General features: G+C 37.8%; 1 long non-coding RNA gene across 2 annotated transcripts in view; it reads left to right on the forward strand.

Moving 5' to 3' along the window:
* The first annotated feature begins 382 nt into the window (after positions 1-382).
* LOC308619428 overlaps positions 383-14,429 on the forward strand; it is a 35,999-nt gene continuing 21,952 nt past the window's right edge. Inside the window, exon 1 of one of the 2 annotated variants that reach the window (XR_014016182.1) lies at positions 383-515. This is a non-coding gene — a long non-coding RNA (uncharacterized lncRNA). The remainder of the gene's footprint in view (positions 516-14,429) is intronic. The other variant, XR_014016183.1, reaches the window with a different exon arrangement.

Genomic DNA, 14,429 nt, shown 5'->3' on the forward strand with positions numbered 1-14,429 from the left:
CTACCACTAGATAATTTGTGTTTTGTTTTGCTTTCTTGAGCAAAGCCATGGCTCAATACTAGACAGAGGCAGCTTTGTGGGGATAGAAGAAGGGGAATTGAGAAAGCCTCCAGGGATTTATGTTTTACAAGGAATATGCTCCATTATCAAAATAATGTTAAATTATCTTGTTCACTTAACTTTAAATTGATAAACCATAAAATTTTAATGAGGAAAAGAGAGAGGAAGATTCACTCCCAATAATCAAAAGTATATGCAATAATAACATCTTGATCATAATCATTGTTTTTGACCTTTCCTAGCTCAAATAACTCAGCCACTTTTACATAGTTGCAGTGTAGAACCATTTTGTCACTAGTTAATTAGAACCAAATGCCCTGACAAGGTCTGATTCTTTCTTTATTCTCAGAGCTGTGAATCTTTTTTCTTCCTGGACCAAACTAAAGTGAACTTCGTTCCTGTTTGATATTTATCCAGCTTCAAAAGTGGAAGCACCTGAAGCTACTTTGTTCAAGGTAAGTGAACTAGATATCTGCAGTTAATATTTGTTTCTTTTAAATTTTAATCGATACAGGCATGTGTGGTCTTATATGAGGATGCATATAAAACAATGCTCAAAACAATGCTTTTATTACAGTAGCTAAGATTCACAGAAGGAACTGAAAATGCATGAGTGATATTCAACACCTCTATCTTTTTCTCTTGGGTTATGTCATTCTATAGGATGAAATAATGATGGTTAAAGTTTAATTCATTTCTATGTTTTTTTTAACAACTTTATTGGAGTATAATTGCTTCACAGTGGTGTGCTAGTTTCTGCTCTATAACAAAGTGAATCAGCTATACGTACACATATATCCCCATATCTCCTCCCTCTTGCGTCTCCCTCCCACCCTCCGTTCCCCACCCCTCTAGGTGGTCACAAAGCACTGAGCTGATCTCCCTGTGCTATGCGGCTGCTTCCCACTAGCTATCTATTTGACATTTGATAGTGTATATATGTCCATGCCACACTCTCACTTCACCCAGCTTACCCTTCTCCCTCCCTGGGTCCTCAAGTCCATTCTCTACGTCTGTGTCTTTATTCCTGTCCTGCTCCTAGGTTCTTCAGAACCTTTTTTTTTTTTTTTAGATTCCATATATATGTGTTAGCATACGGTATTTGTTTTTCTCTTTCTGACTTACTTCACTCTGTATGACAGACTCTAGGTCCATCCACCTCACTACAAATAACTCAATTTTGTTTCTTTTTATGGCTGAGTAATATTCCATTGTATATATGTGCCACATCTTCTTTATCCACTCATCTGTCGATGGACACTTAGGTCACTTCCATGTCCTGGCTATTGTAAATAGAGCTGCAATGAACATTGTGGTACATGACTCTTTTTGAATTATGGTTTTCTCAGGGTATATGCCCAGTAGTGGGATTGCTGGGCCATATGGTAGTTCTATTTTTCGTTTTTTAAGGAATCTCCATACTGTTCTCCATAGTGGCTGTATCAATTTACATTCCCACCAACAGTGCAAGAAGATTCCCTTTTCTCCACACCCTCTCCAGCATTTCTTGTTTCTAGATTGTTTGATGATGGCCCCTCTGACTGGTGTGAGGTGATACGTCATTGTAGTTTGGATTTGCATTTCTCTAATGATTAGTGATGTTGAGCATCCTTTCATGTGTTTGTTGGCAATCTGTATATCTTCTTTGGAGAAATGTCTATTTAGGTCTTCTCATTTTTGGATGGGGTTGTTTTTTTGATATTGAGCTGCATGAGCTGCTTGTAAACTTTGGAGATTAATCCTTTGTCAGTTGCTTCAAATATTTGCAAATATTTTCTCCCATTCTGAGGGTTGTCTTTTCATCTTGTTTATGGTTTCCTTTGCTGTGCAAAAGCTTTTAAGTTTCATTAGGTCTCATTTGTTTATTTTTGTTTTTATTTCCATTTGTCTAGGAGGTGGGTCAGAAAGGTTCTTGCTGTGATTTATGTCATAGAGTGTTCTGCCTAGGTTTTCCTCCCTTTCTATGGTTTTATTAGATAACTAACATCATAGGTTTTTCATGAGACGGACCCCTGAAATAAGTTTGAATTTCAGCACCGCCATTTGTCAGAGCTGTTAATTGTAGACAAGTCACTTACCTTTGCCAGCCTGTTTTCTCATCTGTTCCTCATGGAGTTGCTGTGAGGACCAAGTATTCTAATGTACGTGAGGTCAAAGGACAATGGTAGTTGTAGCAAGAGCTACAGATTAGCTGGAGTAGTAATTCTGTACAAGCTTTCCCTATATCCTCCCTAGGAAACTTGATGTAAAGGCAATTCCATTTTTCCCCAATGTTGAATGGGCCATATGTCTGGCTAGGCCCCCTCTTTCTTCACATTCCGCCTGTGTCCCTCAGGGATGTGTATGCGGTTGAACTGGTATCCTTCCAGGATGGACGGAAACTGTTCTTCAGTTCAGGGTACACCTCTAGGAAACATGAGAATGACAAATAATAAAAAAGAACCAGCCCCAAATGCTGTCAAATTGTTAGTACAAAAGTAATGTTGGTTTTCATGTCGCTGAATTTTTTGTTAAAGGAATTAAATTCTAACAAAACTAGCTTTGGTCAAAGAAGTTGACCCAATTTCATACAAGAAATAAGGATGTTACTGGGAATTGAACAGTTTATTGCTAGAATAATAAAGGCGACAAGAGGAAGAATTATGGTCTCTTTTGTTCTCTCTTGAATCCCAGCTAGTAAAGTTGTGCCTGGACTATAAGAGGTGCTCAGTATATAATTATTGAATAAATGAGTGAATGCTGCTAAAAAAAAATAACAGGTGGACTTGGGCTGATTTTTAAGCATGATAAGTGTGCCATGTAAAATAAACTAGATAGAAGCAACATAGTTAAGCCAGGAAGCTGAAATTCCTCTTCTCTGAAGATCTCTAAGAGTAGGTTCAACTCCCATTTCTCCAAGATCCTGTCAGTTTACCTTTTGAAAAGAGGATAGGCCAGATATATTCTGAGGTTGAAAGGCTCTAGAACTCTCATGGGAAGTTCCATATATGTGTGAAAGGTCTTTCGTCATCTTGGAACTTGGAGAGCTTTGCCAGGCACCACAAATATTTATCCACAGTTAGTCTTTTACCCGCAATCATGCCTTAAGACAGATTTTCCTGCTACAGATCCATTTTGCTTCTGACACTCTTTTGTTGCAAGCCACCAGTTACCTGTGTGTGCAGGTGATAATGACCCCAGTGATATTTATTCATAGTTCACTTTTCCTTCACAGAAAGCAGGAAACAGTTCCTCATTAGTATCTGGGCCATATGTAAATAGCTGAATGACATTGTTGCTTTCTGTCCGCAAAGGAGAGAAATTTTGCTCAGGGTTTCACAGATAATACTGATTTTTTTGTGTCCCAGATCATGTTCAGGATATCATCATACATTGTGGTTCTACTTTCCTTTTGAAAATAATGTAGTAGATCAAAGTACTTATTTCTTTTATGTGAATAATACCTTATTCATTTAAACTCCTAATATGAAACAAGAATATTTATTAAAAGATTTCATGGAAATTTGGGGTAGAAAACAGTGCTCCTTTTATAAGCAATTGGAAATCAAATGGTAATTATTTTGAGAAAGAACTTTCTTATTACCATGGTGGGCTACTGACAATTGTTTAGGATAAGGTAACTAATAATTAAGTGACTATATTTGTTGCCCAAATCTCTGAAAATGGACAGGTTTCATGTTAAATGGTCTAATGTATATGAAGCCAAAGCACAATTTTTGTTGTTTTTCTGGTTTGATTACTTAATAGATACAGTACCAGAAACAAACCACAGCCTAGAAGCCCCCATCATAGCTAGAATACGTCTCAGGAAGACATAATTGGAAGATAAGTTTGAACCAATGAAACCCACAGAGCAGAAAGATACCATTACTGATTTAAAGATCATATATCTTATACACTTTAAGATAAAGTTGATGAATCTGAAGGACCCAGATCAGTAAAACCAATTTAGTCACATTGCATATGTAAAGAAAAGACAATGGGTCTAGTGAAACTAAGATGACTAACATAGCAAAAGACTTCAGTGCTCTCTAGTTTGCTTTGAAGGTATAATTTATGAAGATGCTTTAAGGTCATATGTAACACAAATGACAGTATTTCTAGAGATATATTTGTGCTCTGTAGGATTCATGAGTAATAATGCCTGGAGCACTGCAACAAAGGTAGTTGCATGAATTAATGGAGCAATCTGGGCATCAGTCCAATAAAAATGTTGGCTGAATGCTTCCTTGGGGGGAAAAGATGCTGAGAACAGGAGAGTTATAAGCAATTGATGCTGGTTAAATAGAACATCTTCCTTACTCTTTTCAGCTTGCTTCTGAACTAAGTCAGCTGTGTGTCTTTGAGAGAGGAAGAAGAAGACTTTAAGGGGCAAGTTTACTTTAATGCAAAGAGTCAATTTTCAAGTAACGTACTTCTTTTTGGGTAGACTGACCTGAGTATGAAAACCCAGGCTTACTAGCAAGCCCTTAGTTATAAAGTCTCTGCATTTAATGCTGATAGCTCAGATTTATGCTGCACACTTCCTATAAGATCAAAGTACAATATGTAATTCTCAATTTCAATGCAACTACATATTTGAATAAATGTATTTTGTGTTGGGAACAGTGGGAAGAAATGGAGTCAGTTAACCAGGTCTAATAGGAAGAGTTCCCTTCTCTCTTGGCTTGAGGTCTTCCATGGGGACATAAAGAAATAAAAACTCTAGGCTCATAAGAACTTCTGTGTCCCACTTGCCAATCAAAAATAGAAGGCAACTGGTTGTCTTTAAGTGATTGGTAGTGGGCATGGAAGAAAAGAGCATGCTGTGGAATAGCTGGGCTGGGTGGAGTGTCACATGCCTTTTAGAATTGGTCTGAAGGTCACTCTCTCCATTTATAGCCATGGAATGGATGGAGACCAAATTCAGTGTCAGAATGTTTGAAATCCATCCTTATTCTATAACTTTCTAGCCATGTTACTCAGGGCAGGTGGCTTAACTTCTCTGAGGAGAAGTTTAACTTTTTAAATTTACACAATTGGAAAAATAAAACTCTCCTCTGTGTCTTACAATCATTTCCTGAGACGCTATTGAAATAATGTATGCAGATGTGTTTTGCTGGTTGAGGAGAACTATGCCATTGTGAAGTGTGGACATTATTATTCTCTCTAATGGAAAGCTCCCTGAGGGTTTATACCGTTCATAAACCTCTTCCAGCTGCCTACTTTATTCCCCAAACCCTCCTCCTTTGGCTCTTCTTGTTGTTCTAATTACATCCAGGAGGACAACTCCATTAGGAATTAATGAGCTTGAGTACCTTCATTTGCCATCTGCTCCCCTCCCCCTTTTAACAAATGAAGGTGTGTCTCAGCCTCAAGACCTTATGTTGACTGTAGCCAGGCAGATGTAGCCAGAGTGATTCAGATGAGAAAGGTTCTTTATTCCATGGTACCAAGGTCACATTTGGATTTGGTGCTGCTTTTGGAAGCCAGATGACGACTGGAAGGTGAGAAGAGCCTCTGTTTAGAGCCCTGCTATGGAACACACTGGCCCCACTGGCATTCATTTATTCAAGCAGGCGTTTATTCATTCAATTAACGTTTACTGTGTCTGTTATATGCCAGACACTGTGCTAGATGGCAAGGATATAAAGTTGAATGAGACGGACTCTTTTCCTTGAATTGCTCACAGCCTACTGGAGGAGATAAATACATGTATCCAGGTAACTATAGTGCAATATTTGATGTGCTCTAATAGTCCTATAGCACTGAGTCTAGGTTCAGATATAGGGAAAGTTAGAAGAGCTGAATTGCTCTCACAATTGGGGCTTTTCAGAGAAAGGACTGTCTTCTCAGTTGCCTCCATGTCTATTAGCAAAAGGAACTGGTTTGTGGACCAGTAAGTATCTAGCTGATAACCCCCAATTGCACATCTCTCTTTTCCTTTATTCCTATGTCTGCTGTGTCCAGTTTGGGAATCACCTAGGACATAACTGCAATACTGGAAAGATTTGCAAATGTAGAGAATAATAATCTCCCATCTCTATTTATAATAACTGTGTACCATCTATTGTTTAATGAAGAGGGTGGTAATTAGGGTCCTAATAGATAACAGATGGCACACAAAACTGTTACAAGGGTGTGAGTACAGCCCCATAGGAGGGATTGTGCAGGAATCTGGGGCTAGGAGCAGCTGAGCTGAGACAATCTCTATGTCCAAAGGGAAGAAGAGAGGGATCAGTTTCAGGACCGCAGCAGAAAAAGGACCCCTGGAGAATTGGTCTTCTTGAGAGGTACAGTAACCTTCAGTAAAAGGTCATAGTTAGCCCACTTGGAGGCTATCTAGCAGGGAGAAAGCCAGGGAAACAAATCCCCTGCCTTCACTTTCCTCCTCCCTCCCTCCCTCACATCTCTCTGATGCTCTCCATGGCCCAGACCCAGCTAGAAGTCTCAGGGGCTGGGATCCTGTCAACCTCACCCTTCCAGTTCACCAGAGAAGGGTGGAGAGGGGACCTGGGAGGGCAAACAGAAGATAACCACCCAGGAGAGATCAGGATCCTCACCTGTAACATGACTGTGTAAGAATGTAGACTTGCCTGCCCCCAAAAGTTATGTTAATTATGTATATATGCATATATATATGTGTGTGTGAGTGTGTATATATATAACATAACTTTTTATGCACATTTTATTATGCCTATATATACACATATATATGCACATATATACATGTGTGTTTTCTTAAAATAATAGCACACAAGTTCTGTACAGTAAGTCCCCTACATACAAACCTTCAAGTTGTGAACTTTCAAAGATGCAAACATGCATTCTCATGTCCAATCACGTAAGTTCAAGTGTCTGGGGTAAATTGTCACGTGCATGCATCTTCTACGAGTGGTTGTGCTTTTGTGTAGTTTACAGAACTGTATAGAGGACAGTAGTACAGTATCTTTATTTCAAGCCCAGGCTGTCCAGAAGCAATCGTAAAAGCATAGGTAAAGTAGCTGGTACTACTGTACTTTTCAGAGTACTGTACTGTAAGATTAAAAATGTTTTCTTTATTTTTTCTGTTTGTTTTGTATGTATTATTTGTGTGAAAAGTATTATAAACCTATTTCAGTCCCGTACTATATAGCCGAGTTGTTAGTTGGGTACCTAGGCTAACTTTGTTGGATTTGCAAACAATTTGGACTTAAGGAACGCGTTCTCGGAATGGAACTCATTTGTATGTAGGGGACTTATTGTTTAACTTTCTTACTTGAGATGCTTTACCAAACACTCTTTTTCTTTCCTTTTTTAAAATACTTTCTTAGTTATGGAAAATGTCAAACACACACATACATAATAAATCCCTAGATGCCCATTATTTTGCTTTAGTACTTATCAATTCATGACCAATCTTGTTTCATCATGCTCGCGTCCAATCTTCATAATCCTATGATTTTGAAATACATCCCATGTTTGGCTTTTGTTAGGCCAAAGGCATGTTAAAGCTATTTTTTAAAATGAATCCCCTTTCTCAATCACAAATTAAGCATATATTTTTAAGAGCTGAATCATAGGCAGTAATTAATATATTTTAAAAGGTCAGTCAGCCTCTCTTAACCCTAGATTGTTTTAAAATGATAAATGATCGCAAAACACAATGAATAACATGATTTATATAACTGTTTACTGTGTTATAGTTTAAAAATACTGGCTTATACCTTTTTTTTTACCTCTTTTTCTTTTCATTGTTTGGTAGTTAACTAAATTCCTAAATGACGATTTCTTCCGTTTTATTTATCCCCCACCCCTATATTGGGAACCTATCATGGGGTACCATTCAGTATATAGAACATTGTTCCCCTCTGATTTGTAATGTCCCATCTTCCATATATCAGATTTCAATACATGCATGGGCCTGTGTTGGGCACCTCTTTTTATTCTGTTGGTTTATTATTTTTTAAATCATTGTGCCAACATCATAGTTTATAATATACTATAAAGTATCACTTTATAATAATTCTTCATATCTGGCGTTTGGAGTCTTTGGACGTATCCTAGCCTTTCTTGGCCCGCTCTTCCATATAAATAGGTTCAGCTTGTCAAACTCCATGGGGAAAAAATCCTATTGGTATATGGCAGTTGATTTCTAAAATGATCTGAACTACAAAACATATTTGTTGAGAACTTTGAAAGTTTTCTAGAAGTTTATGAACTGAAGGCTTCATGAGGCTTAAGACAAGCAGGAATAAAATATGATTTTCTCTTTGTGCATGTGAAGGCTTGATTAAAAGAAAAAGAATATATTTTTGTAATATTTGTCTGTCAAGCATAGGATCCCTATCTTTTTGTTTAATGTAGTTTTCTACTCACTTTAAGATCTTTCTTTGCAATATGGGCTCTCAGTGACTAAAAAGGCAAGGTTGAGAAGAAATGAGAAATGATTGACAGAAGATCTCAAGAGCTCAATGGTCTCAAAAAATATGCACCATGGACCCAAGGGGCAATGCATAGAAGGAATATATTAATTGGCTGGTGATTTGAAGATATTAATGATGAAGACCATGGCTGCAATACAGCTGAGTCACCAGTCATTTAAAAATGTAGGATCTGAATGCTTAGGAATTGTATTAGTTATCTGTTTGCTGAGTAACAAATGAGTGGCTTAAAACAACCCAGGTTTTATGGGTCCGGAGTCCAGGCACTGGGTCCTCTGCTTGGGGTCTCACCAGGCTCTGATAAACGTGTTGGGTGGACCACATTTTCATGTGGACATCAGCCTGGGGGGGAATGCACTTCCATGCTCATTCAGGTCGTTGGCAGAATTCATATCCTGGTTGCTCCAAGACTGGGGTCCCCAGCTTTTTGCTGATTGTCACTGGAGGCCACCCCAGATCCTAGAGGCAATGCAGTTCCTCCCTGTGGGCTTCTTCGGTGTGGCTGCTTGCTTCAGCCAGCAAGGAGGGTCTCTGGCCTGTAGAAGGCCCGGTGCCTCTTTTATGAGCTTTCACCTGATTAAGGCCACACAGGATAATCTCCTTTTTGATTTACCCTTTTGACTTGGGACCTTTATAACATCTGCCAAACCCCTTCACCTTTGCCATACTCAATTGTTTAGAAAAAAGTCACAGGTCCTGTCTATGCTCAGAGGGAGGTGGTGATCATACAAGGTGTCAACACCAGGCGAACAGAGTCATAGGGCCACGCTAGAGGCTCTTTGCATAGGGCTAAAATAAAATGGCAGAAAAATTGTCATCTGTGGTCACAGTTCTGGCCACCTGGTTCTTTAAAAGGAAAGGGCGTTTCTGGGATGAGACCTGCAGAGGCAGAGGTGTTAGGGTGATGTGGGTGCAGCCCGTTTTGCCTTGTGTTTGTGAGAAGCAGAAGGAACACACATTGGCCTCCCCGAGCTTTCAGGGTATCTGTGCTGTAGGGCTTGGGAGCTTGCTGTGGGCTGTCTCCCCTTCAGAGCAGTAGATGTGGGGACGCAGACACGTGGCTCTGACGGGCAGGCAACACGGATCTCCTTGCAGTCAGCAGCCCAGGAAAGAGTTAAGCCTTGGCTTTTGTTCCTGAGCTAGGAGATTTTGATTAGATGCTTAATTGCTATTGGAACCTCGTGTGTAGGGTACACGCTTAGCGACCTGAGACAGTCAGAGACCGAATTTAGTACCTACTCTTAGGCCTGCTCCCAAGGACGAGAAGAAAAGGAGTTGTGAGGTACATTGTTGGCACAAACGCTGGGTGAACAATCACCTTCCTGGCCCAGCAGCAGTTTCCTGGTGCAGGTGATTCTGTGGCATTTGTGCTGTACAGCTCCCTTCACCTTTCTGGCCCCAGCCTGCAAAAAAATTCTGGCACAGCAGGGAATTAGTGCCTAATGGCAAGAGAAAAGGAAATTAGCATTTCCTAACAGCTAACCAAACACAAAAGCATCCCCCAGCCTTGCACGGAACACCTCTGACCATCCATCCCTCTATGGCCAAGCCCTGCACCTTACAATTTGTGCTTAATTATACAGGAAAAGAGAAATCTGTTTCTCTGGGAGAGCCTCTGAGAACCTGTTGGGGAAAGCTTTCAATTTTAATTACAGAAGAAATACTGGCTGAGGCAATGGTGAGAAGGAATTACCTTTCCTTTTCTTCTGATTTTGCAAAACAGCTGGCAGCAGACACTGGCACATAGAAGGTGTGTAGGAAATGTGGGTCCAATAAATGAATAAATATGTGAATGAAAAAACAAGTGTGAAACACTTACACAAGAATATTCTTCTTTCAAAAGAATAATGAAAAATAATTTCATTCAATAAGAGTCATTCTTAGTTACTGATACATGACTCAGTAGTTCCCATTCAATTTAAAATGTTCCATTTTTTTCTGATACTTAACAAGTCATTAATTGAATGTTGCTCACTTTTAAGGCCAATCTGTGAGACATTATTTATCCTGTCTACTCTAAAGTTCCAGCATCAACGCAGGCGGGGCTTCACCATGTACTGATCATGGGACCTTGGCCTCTCATTGCCTCAGTTTTCTCATTTGTAACATGGGTATAATAATAGGCTTATTTCATAGGCCTATGAGGAGGAAAACCTCATATATATTTGTGTGTGTCTATATATATGTATTTAAACAGTGTCTTAGAATAGTGTCTGGCACATGATAAGCATTACAGAGTATTGACTGCTGCTACTAGTACTGTTATTATGAGAACGAACTGTTGAGAATAATCCTTCATATACTGGTTTATTCCACTCAAGATAAAGGAAACTAATAGAATATTAGAAATCAGATTAAACACAGAAAGCCAGTAAAATATACCAAGACAGAAGATGATGAGAGTGTAAAAGCATAGAAGAAAAAAATACGGTTTTTGTTTTTGTTTTTCTTTTTTAAAGAAGGAAAGAGCCTAGAAATAGGACAAAAACTATTCGTTGGCTATACTGACATGGAGATCGCTGGTGACCTCCATAAGTAAAATTTCAGGACAGTGGGCAAAGAGATTACGGTGAGAGAAGTCAGATGGATGTAACTTATAGAGTAAATGGGACGTGAGGAAATGGAAACAATATATGAAGATAACAATTTTGAAAAGCTCAGACATGAATTGGCTAAAGAAGATATGCAGGGATTAGGGGAGGAGGGAGGCTTTCATGTTGCACGTATAGTTTTTAACATTTTAAGTTGGAGTTACTAGTCTAGAATGAGGTTGAATTTTGGCAAGAATCATTCATAAGGAGTAGATGGGTTGTAGAAAATGCAGTGCTGTGAAGTACTTGAGAAGATGAGAGGAAATGAAATGCTATCTGTAGTGCACATGGACTTTTAACGTTAACTCCTGTAGTAAAAGGGAATACAAAGATCAATGCAAATGCTAATGGATTAATGGATTTGGCAGTGGACTATTTACTGACTTCTGTGTTCTTAATGAGTTATGAAGCACCTCACCGGCTCAGAATGAAGGAAGTAGAGAGGATGGAGGAACATTTGAGGAGGGCAGGTAAAGCTTCTCAGAAAATAGTCCTTAAGGAGAATTAGAAAGAACGTACTATAAGTCAGAGCACTATTTCCAGTCTTGAAAATCCATTTGAAGCTGGTGATTATTAATTTATTGGAATACCAATTTGCCCTGCCACATGATTTTTCTCCAGCTACCTGGATATAAGTTACACAGAGGCAGAAGAGAGTGAGAGATAACAATCGAGAGAAAATACAATTAGTATTTTTTTTACCTTTTTCTACTTCCCCGCTCCAACTCTGGGGAGCCTTCATGGACATGGCTGCCCTCCCAGCCTCCAGCAGCACTCTGTTATCAAAGAATTCAAAGAAATGGAACATAGGTTTCCAACTTATTAATTTAGCAAAATGAAAAATTTTATATAATGTCTTCTGTTGGCAAAGATGTTTGCAATATAATTTGGTTCCATCTTTTCACAAGTAATTTGGCAATGTCTAGCAAGATAAAAATGTTAATAGCTTTTTACACATTAATTCTAATTCTAGATGCTTATGCCAATAAATACTTTATAATCCAGAAAATTATTATATAAAGATGCTCATTGTCATGTCACTTGCAATAACAAAAAATTAGAAACACCTTTAATTGTTAACAGTAGGAAAACAGTTTAGGAAATTATATCCACTTAGTAGAAAATTACACAGTTACTATAGTATAATTACAAGATGATGGAGCAAAATAGAATAATGCTTAATAAAGAAAGAATGAAGAAAGCTGACCTAAAATTGTGTCTTCCTTACGACAGTAATTATGTAAACATATAAATATTTATTAAAACTTAAAACCAAAATAAGGTTTTAAAAGCTCTGTACCAGTAATGGGGATTTTATGTTTCTTTCAAAATATTTTTTAACATAACTCTTATAATTTTGTTTTTTCTACTCCTTTTCTTAAGAATTTCTGATTATTACCTCATTTTTCATTTCATAGTTTCAAATAAAGTCAGCAATTTTATCATCAGAGAAGATTAGACTTATTTGACAGTTCATAATTCCAAGTTATTTGGTTTAAAAAGACCATATACACTTGTAGGTGCTTTCAAAATAAAATTTCGAGAATTTTTTTTTTTTTTTGCTCAGTCTTTCCTAGTATGGAGATTAAGCAAACTACCTAAAATTGCTAGCCATTCTTTTTTCATTTTTGGCATTTTATTCAGTTATTCACAGAAATGATAACCAATGAGTCTGTAGTTGCCTCTGCCAATTTCTTAAATCCTCTATTATCCACAATATGAAACCATACTAATATGAATGCTTCCAGTATTTTCAGAGCTCTTTAGTTATTATACTTGAGCATTCTGTATGAAGTATCTTATGTAAGTGTAAAATTTAGACTCAACTTCTGGAAGCTTTTCATTTCTTAGTTCAAAAGTGAGAGATGCTTAATCCAGCCATATGATTAACAATTACTTGTATAGTAAGAAGCTCCTAAATTATTGTTTTATGGATACCTGGCAGTTTTCTTGCCATTTCTCAGAAGTTCTCTATTAAACATATTCTCTCTCTCTCTCTCTCTCTCTCTCTCTCTCACTCACACACACACACACACACACACACACACACAGTGATTAAAAGCACAGACTTTGGCATTATGAAGTCTAAGGTTCAATTTCCAGTTCTGTAGTTTCTGGGCCACTTCACTTTAGGCAAGTAACCTAATGTCTCTGAACCTTGTTATTTTCATCTGTAAAATGGACATTATAATCATATCAGACAATCCTCAAAACATCCGTAATGATTTTAGAGTTTCAGAGTCAGGTACAAGCAGGCACTCAGTAAATGGCTAGTGCTTTTATCACTTTATTATTATTTAGGTCTTGATTTTCCTTGAGTCTGTGAGTCCCCATAATGAAACGTAATTTCCAGTAGATTAACACCTGTTTTCACCAAAAATTTTAACTGAGTTCATTACTTTCTGTGCAACCCAGATTAGTTTTCTGCCTTTTTTTCTGTGCCGTATGTAGGTGTTCAATAGATTTATTTAATAAATGTATGAATGCATGAATGCATAGATGAATTTTTAAATGCTTCTTTTTGAGAAGGTAGAAGAAATGTGACACAGTAGAACAGATAAGAAAATAGTCCATGGAAAAAATGGCAAAGTCACATATGTGCCCAGGGCCAGCCTAAGAAGAAATGCGTTTTTTTTTTTTTTAAGGGAAAATGTGTTGAATAGCTTATTTTAATTATTTTTAAAAGTTAAGTACAGGGACTTCCCTGGCGGTCCAGTGGTTAAGACTTCGCCTTCCAATGCAGGGGGTGTGTGTTCAATCCCTAGTCGGGGAGCTATGATCCCACATGCCTCGCAGCCAAAATACCAAAACATAAAACTGAAGGAGTATTGTAACAAATTCAATAAAGACTTTAAAAAGTGGTCCACATCAAAAGAAAAGTTAAGTACAAAAATTTGCTGATGATTTACATATTTAGCACCAATAAAATAATGTGAGATTAGCTGTACTAAAACAGAAGGTTGAGCTACATTCGCATTAAGTGACATTATATAGTCTAATTTTGTGGAAAACTTCTGAGATGGCTGATAAAAAGTAAGATGGTGAGTGACCTTTGAGCAGAAAAAGACAGAAAGAGAAATGGCCTTTTCTACATTCTATTGTGCCTCTAAGTAAAATGCTTGGTCATCTAGCTACAAAGCTATATGTCATTTGGCTTTAGGCACCTACTGTGATTTACCTTGTGAAGATCAGATTTTGCCATGGAGAGGATTTGTAAAAGTATCACACATTCCAGTACCATTGGCAACCACAGCTACCAAAAACGCTAATTTAACTTGATGAACCTAATGTCAGATGATAGTATCATTTCTTGTGGGTGTTTTCGGAAAAGGTGGGTAGGAAATGTATAAAAGTGAATACTTTGTTGACTGAAATA

The sequence above is a fragment of the Mesoplodon bidens genome (assembly GCF_964165515.1).
Source record: "Mesoplodon bidens genome assembly, chromosome: 6".
NCBI classification, from domain to species: domain Eukaryota; kingdom Metazoa; phylum Chordata; class Mammalia; order Artiodactyla; family Ziphiidae; genus Mesoplodon; species Mesoplodon bidens.